The sequence below is a fragment of the Oreochromis aureus genome, linkage group 10 (assembly GCF_013358895.1).
Source record: "Oreochromis aureus strain Israel breed Guangdong linkage group 10, ZZ_aureus, whole genome shotgun sequence".
Taxonomy (NCBI): Eukaryota; Metazoa; Chordata; class Actinopteri; order Cichliformes; family Cichlidae; genus Oreochromis; species Oreochromis aureus.
The window spans coordinates 18,203,783-18,210,828 of NC_052951.1; positions in this window are offsets into that span (position 1 = coordinate 18,203,783).

Consider the following 7,046-nt stretch of genomic DNA (forward strand, 5'->3'; position numbering starts at 1 on the left):
TTGGGCTTACCTACAACTTGGCAAATATGGCAGGTTTTAATGTAAGCTGAAACATCACGCTTAAGACGTGGCCAAAAGAAGTAGCGCAAGATGTAATTGTAAGTCTCGTCACTCCCAAATGCCCAGATTTGTCATGAGAACACTTCAACACCTCGTCACGGTATTTAGTCGGAATCACAATCTGGACAACTGGACGCCCAACACAGTCCAACCCTTATGGACTCCACTTACGGACTAGTACATCCTTCTGCAGAAAATAACCCGAGGTCGCACTTCTAGCGCCAACACTAGGTTGCACCTGGCAAACAACTCAGCCAAAGACTCATCAGCATGCTGTGCTTGAACTAGCTCTTTGTTGGGAAACTGACAAATGTTCAGGAACAATCAAATCTTTGACAACCTGACACTCTTCTGCTTGAGTTACAGGCTCAGATCCCTTTAGCTGCAGCCTTGTAACAGCACAAGCTACAAAGTCAGAAAACCCTGTTCACACTCATGGGACCCATTCAGAACTCTAGATTTAACAGGCAAAGAACTGTCAGCCCAGACGCGATTTCCAGCCAAATCATTGCCCAAAATCACATGTACGCCTCAAGTGGCAAAGCAGGACGAACACCAATGCAGATATCATCATCCATAAAACTGCATGACAGCCTGACCTTATGCAATGGGGCACAGATAGTGGTTAAACCCATGCCTTGAACAAGTACACACTCACTAGTATCAGTAACCTGTGAAAATGGTAACACGGAGGCTAAGATAAAGAATCCTTCGCCCTGTGTCACGCAAAAATCTTTACAGGAACTTTATGAACATCACCTGGGAGTGATACAAACCCATCTGACACAAAGTCCTCAAACCCCGAATAGCTCTCCCGAGTCAGACTTAGTCAAACTGGCATTTCCTGAGGGACTACTGAAATTTCCCGCAGGAATGGTAAGAGCCACAGGCTTAACCTGTTTGCCTGCACGTGCAACTTGCTTCTCAACAAGGGACATTCTGCTTTCCAGTGTCCATCACCATGGCAGTAGTTGCAAGCTTGACCAAGCTTACTGGGCTTCACACCACCATAGCCTTTGCAGGATCTGATGACATAAACTTAGTTTGACCCAAAACTCTAGCAGGAGCACCAACTGAAAAAGTGTTTCTACCAAACTGCCCCTTATGTGCCAAGACATATTCATCCGCCAATTTAGCAGCGGCCAGAAACTGTTTTCACTTCCTGCTCGCAATGTAAGTTGCCACCTCAGGAGGAACACGCCTTTAAACTGCTCTAATACCATTAATTCACATAAAATCCTGGAAAGTAGACACCCCAGTGCAGAACACCATCTGTTGAAGTGTTTAGTCAAGTCCTCAAAACTCTAAATGCGACTGCTTATCAGACTTTTTCCATGATCTGAAACGTTGACGGTAAGCTTCTGGTACCAACTCATACGCTTTCAGAACTGCATCTTTAACAGTAGCAAAACTCTGACAATCAGCTGCACTATGCTGAATAAGCTTCCTGAGCCTTCCCAGTCAAAACAGACTGTAACATAATCACACAGTCAGCTTCTGGCCATCCTCTCAAAGCGGCAATGCGTTTCAAAAGGAGAGAAAAGGCATCTGGCTCTTTTTCATCAAATGTTGGCACCAAGCGCAAATTACGCACAACATCAAAAGTTTCAACTCCTTGTGGAGAAGACTCTTAGCCTCAACACCACCTGATAACTTGCCCGCCTTGATTAGGTCTAGCCGATACTGCTCTAGCTCCATCTTTTCCTTTTCTAAAGAATGCCTCACACGTTCTTTTCTCAATGCTCAGCTTGTCTCTTTCCATTTGTAAGAGTAACAACCCTTTTGCTGCTCAAAGACAAAGCAACGGCAGTTGAGACCACAGACTGATCAACCTTTCTGCCACTAAAGCCTGCATTTTACGTGGCAACACGCCTGTCTTTACTAATGCAGCCTTCAATACCCTTTAATCTCATCTTTCAAACCGCTTATCCTCAACGCCTACATCATAATGTTCAATAAGTTTCAACAGTTGTTCTTTAGTACAACTGTTTAAGAGTTCCTCCGATGGAGACTGAACAAAAGCATCAACTGTAGCCATAACAGCAAAGTATTGATCTTGAAATGCAAGTGAAATCAGCACTTCCCACTAACTGCCTAACCAAAATTCACGTAACTGAAGCCTAGTCTTCATGCAGTTACTACGGTGGGTACTTACGCACTAAAACCACCAGAAAGAGAAGGGCAACTGCACAAACAGCGACCCCTCACAATTCTGGGACGTGTTCGAGACGACTGCTCTAACCGTGTTCACCGCAACAGAAATGTCAATGAATGAGTCTCAAGAGAGAAACACCTTCAACCTAACAGGAAAGCACTGGTTTTAACTTATGCACATTCAACAATCAATACAGCTCATATGCTCCAAAGTTGACTCAAGACAGCACATCAGCACTAGCTCCACCAAACCTAAGCCTATAGGAAAACATCAGTGTTAACATGACTGCCTCCACTCAATCCCCTAACAAAACGGCCTCCCAAACAAAACACACAGCAAACCCAGAACATCAAACCACCACAAATAACCAAACGATCAGCAATTAACTCAACAACTGCCTACAAAGCAAGGCCTAGCCAAGACACAACCAGACAAAGCCAGCCAAATAGATGAAATCAAACAGCACTAGCTGCAATCAGCTGCAAACAGACCAGCTCTCAATCAAACGTCAGAAAGCTTACCAAACCAGGGTAATATCCCGATTTAGCCCCCATTTGTCACAACCCGGCTCATAGGAAGTGACAAACAAATGGGAGACCACACACAGGCTTCTAAAGGCTGTAAAACATATTTAATGAAAATAAGGTAAAGTAACTTAAACACAATGTAAAGGACATAACAGCCATAACTGAAACTTCCAAACGAACAAGACGGGAGCCAGAGACAGAGCCAGTCAGAGCAAGAGAGACCCAGCTGGTTCAGTCAAAGTGTCTTTATATGCACTGGGACTGGCCTACCAGGTGTGCTGCATCTGTAATTGGGTCAGCTCCACCTACCTGCAAAAACAGGTAAAAGCAAAAGCAAAACACAAGGCCAGCCCACTGGCTGTCACAATAGATACGTGTGTGTGTGTGTGTGTGTGTGTGTGAGATTTACATTGCTGTGCTCGAGAGCCACCATCTACCGGAACCAAATTCCTTGTATTTGTATGCACATATACTTGGCCAATAAACATGATTCTGATGACTGGGCACAAAACCATGATTTAGCAGAAATACTATGATTGAGCAGAAGTACTAAGATGTAGTAAAAGTACTTTGATTTAAGAGAAACCAATTATGGAGGAGTAATACTTTAAAATGGGAGAAATATTGATACACACACACATTCACAGAGCCTAAAGGGAAGAGTATTTGTGCCATGGAGTGTTAAGAAGAATGTGAGGTCCATATTAGAAAAGCTGGTAAAAGTTTTGAGAATTGTAATAAATGATGAATATGAATTAGTGGTCTGTGATAGTGTATTAATTTGTAGGGAAAAACATGTTGTCCAAGGTGGAGTTGAACCCACGACTTTTGGGTTGCAGGCCTGTGTCATTACCAGCTGCGCCACTGGGAAAGACAGTGAGCACTTGGGAAACAGGGTGATGAGCAGTCAGAATTAGATCGCGGTGTGAGGCAAAGAGCGCCATTTTTTGAGTTACAAACATCGTGTAACTCCAAAACTAGGTGGACTAGGAGCATAATTCTTGTACTGGGTGAATCAGCGGACTTTGGTGTACTTTGACTGCGATTTTCATTACTCTTTTGTACATCCGTCGCTGAGATATGACGAGAGAAGAAACTGCAGACCTCAGATATGATTGGCTGGCTGGGAAGCTGGCAGAAATATATAGTAATAGTGTGATTAAGCATAAATACTACATTTAGCAGAAATACTGTATTAAGCACAAATCCTATAAAAAGCAGAAATACTATATAAAGCACAAATCCTATAAAAAGCAGAAATACTATATTAAGCAATATAAAATCCTATAAAATGGTATAAAAAGCAAAAATACTGTAATATGATTTGGTAGAAAACTATAATTAATCAGAAATACTATACTGGGTAGAAATACTATATTTAGCACAAATCTTATAAAATAGCAGAAATAGTATGATTCAGCACAATAGTAATAACTTAAACAGAAAAACTGAAAAGCAAATGGACAGCTGAAAAATGCTGAACATGCTAAGGGTCCTTCAAATGTACTTGTTAAATGAAAAAAACTGAGCAAAAAAGTGTAACAGTCACACAATCAGAAATATGGAAACATATGGAAACACACATGCACAGAGAGACACACACAGGATCAAATTCAGTCAACCAGTCTAAATATATTGAATTTAAATCATACAATAAGATGCTCCCATAAAACTCTGTCTCGCCTCTCTTTCTCTCTCTGTCACACACACACACACACACACACACACACACACACACACACACACACACACACACAGGGAGAGAGAAGTAAGTTTCTAGCTCAGTCAAGCAGCCTGGGAGCTGCTGAATTTAATCCACCAATCAGAGAGGCTGTGCACTTTTTCCCGCCAAAACAGGTGCATGCAGCACAGAGAGACACAGGATTTTGCAGTCTATTTCTCATAATGACGACTCCCTCAAACAAATGACCATAATTTCCTAACTATAGGGGCTAGAACGGTCATTCTTACAATCGCTTTGTTCAGAAGAGATGGGGAATCTTAAAGTGTTGACAATGTATCATTAAAATATGAATTATTAAAGATATTTGACTTCTAATGCACCATAACTGAGTAGAGCAAAGCAAAACTGCCTTGACTTGCCCTCAAACAACGCTTTCTAACTCTAAATCTATTTGGAGTATTGATATCATTCTTTCACCGTGAAGAGACAGCAGGCTTTGGTGAACAATCATGGAAATTTTCAGGTCTCTGTGGAAATCCAACAAAAAGTTATGACGAGAGAAAAAGTGGTTCATTTCAGAGTTTGAAATCTGAAGAAATCTGAGCGAAGGACGAATTTCCCACGCCAAACAAGTGTAACTCATCTCAGAACGGTAATAGGTGAGAAAAAATTCTTGAATTGTGAGCGCCAGGAGTGTCTGAAGATATACTGGGACAAGCCTCATGTTTTAACTTCGCTTCATTAAGGAGATATGACGATTCGAATATGCCTCTCATTACAGAAATCAAGCGGTGATTTTGAACAAACTCTCCATTGACTTTCTATGGAGAGTTTTCAGACTTTGTGTTGTTCTGAGGAGATTTGCCAAAATTATATAAGTCTCACAACAATGATGGTGACATTTTCGGAAAGCCAGCAAAATACCTACGTTTTGATGTATAATTTGTGGAAGTTGAGTGAAAATTGAGCAAGTAGCAAGAAGTTGTTCGGACATGAAGAGAAGATCATGAAACCTACAGTGGCACACTGGAAGCCAAGTGCATAGCAACCATAACAACACATGTATTTTCTGAAAATCACAATTTTCCAACTCAAAACTTTAAGAGGCATAAAAATAAAACGGTAAAAGATTTGAAAATCTGATTTATTCCTGAATAGCCCAGTAATTTGAGAACATTTTAAAGTTTGAATGGTTGTTCTACGTGAAAGTAGGAAAAAGTAGTTAAGTTTCAAAAACAAGCAAAATTTAGCAGAATTGCAGAAGTTTCCCATTCATTTCAATGGGACAAATTAAAGGAAAAAGTAGAATATTTTAAAAAGTATAACAGTAATAAACACCAAAAGATATAGCGATCATTAGCAGAAATAGCAGAATAGTTTAAAATTTGAACGGTGAAAATCGGTTGAAAATTGTGGAAGTAGTTATGCCAAAAAAGTGAAAAGTGGCAACTAGAATAATAATAATAAAGTATAAAGAATAAAGAGAAACAGGAACTCAATAGTGGATGCTTAAAGCATCCACACAATAAAGTATAAAGAATAAAGAGAAACAGGAACTCAATAGTGTGGATGCCTAAAGCATCCACACAACTAGAAAAATTTGCATTTCCGAAAATGCAGTGTGGATGCTGTAATGCTGAAGCTGTCTGCTGAAACTAGCAGAAAAGCTGAAAAGTTGCAGAATTTGTAAAATTTTGCAGAAGCAAAGGAACTTTTGCTAAAATGTAGTAACTTAGCAGAACTGCAATATCTTAGAGGAAACATAATACTTGGCAGAAATACAATAGCATAGCAGAACTTAGCAGAAATATTGTAACTTACCAGAAACACGATAACTTCTCAAAATACAAGAATTTAGGAGAAATAGTATAAGATAACAGAAAGAATATATTTAGCCAAACATTCTTAAACATTACAGAAATACTATGATTTAGAAAACAGTACAACATAGCAGAAATGCGCGATTTACCAGAGACACTGTAATTTACTATTAATATTGAAATTTTTTTAAAAAATACTATGTTTTAGCACAAATACTGTAATTTGACAGAAATACTATCATTCGCAGAAATACTATGTTTCAGCAGAAATACTCTGGTTTAGCACAAATATTATAACATAGCAGTAATACAATTATATAGCAGAAATGCTATATTTAGAAAGAAAATGTAATATAGCAGAAATACTATGATTTAGCAGAAATACTATAATCAGCACATATACTGTAACATGACAGAAATTCCTCCACTTAGTAGTAATACTGTAACATAAAACAAATGTTATGATTTGGCACAAAACCATAATTTGGCAAAATACTATGATTTAGCAGAAATACTATGATTGAGCAGAAGTACTAAGATGTAGTAAAAGTACTTTGATTTAACAGAAATACAATTATGGAGGAGTAATACTTTAAAATGGGAGAAATATTGATACACACACACATACACAGAGCCTAAAGGGAACAGTATTTGTGCCATGGAGTGTTAACAAGAATCTGAGGTCCATATTAGAAAAGCTGCTAAAATCATAAAAGTTTGCAGAATTGTAATAAATGATGAATATGAATTAGTGGTCTGTGATAGTGTATTAATTTGTAGGAAAAAAACATGTTGCCCAA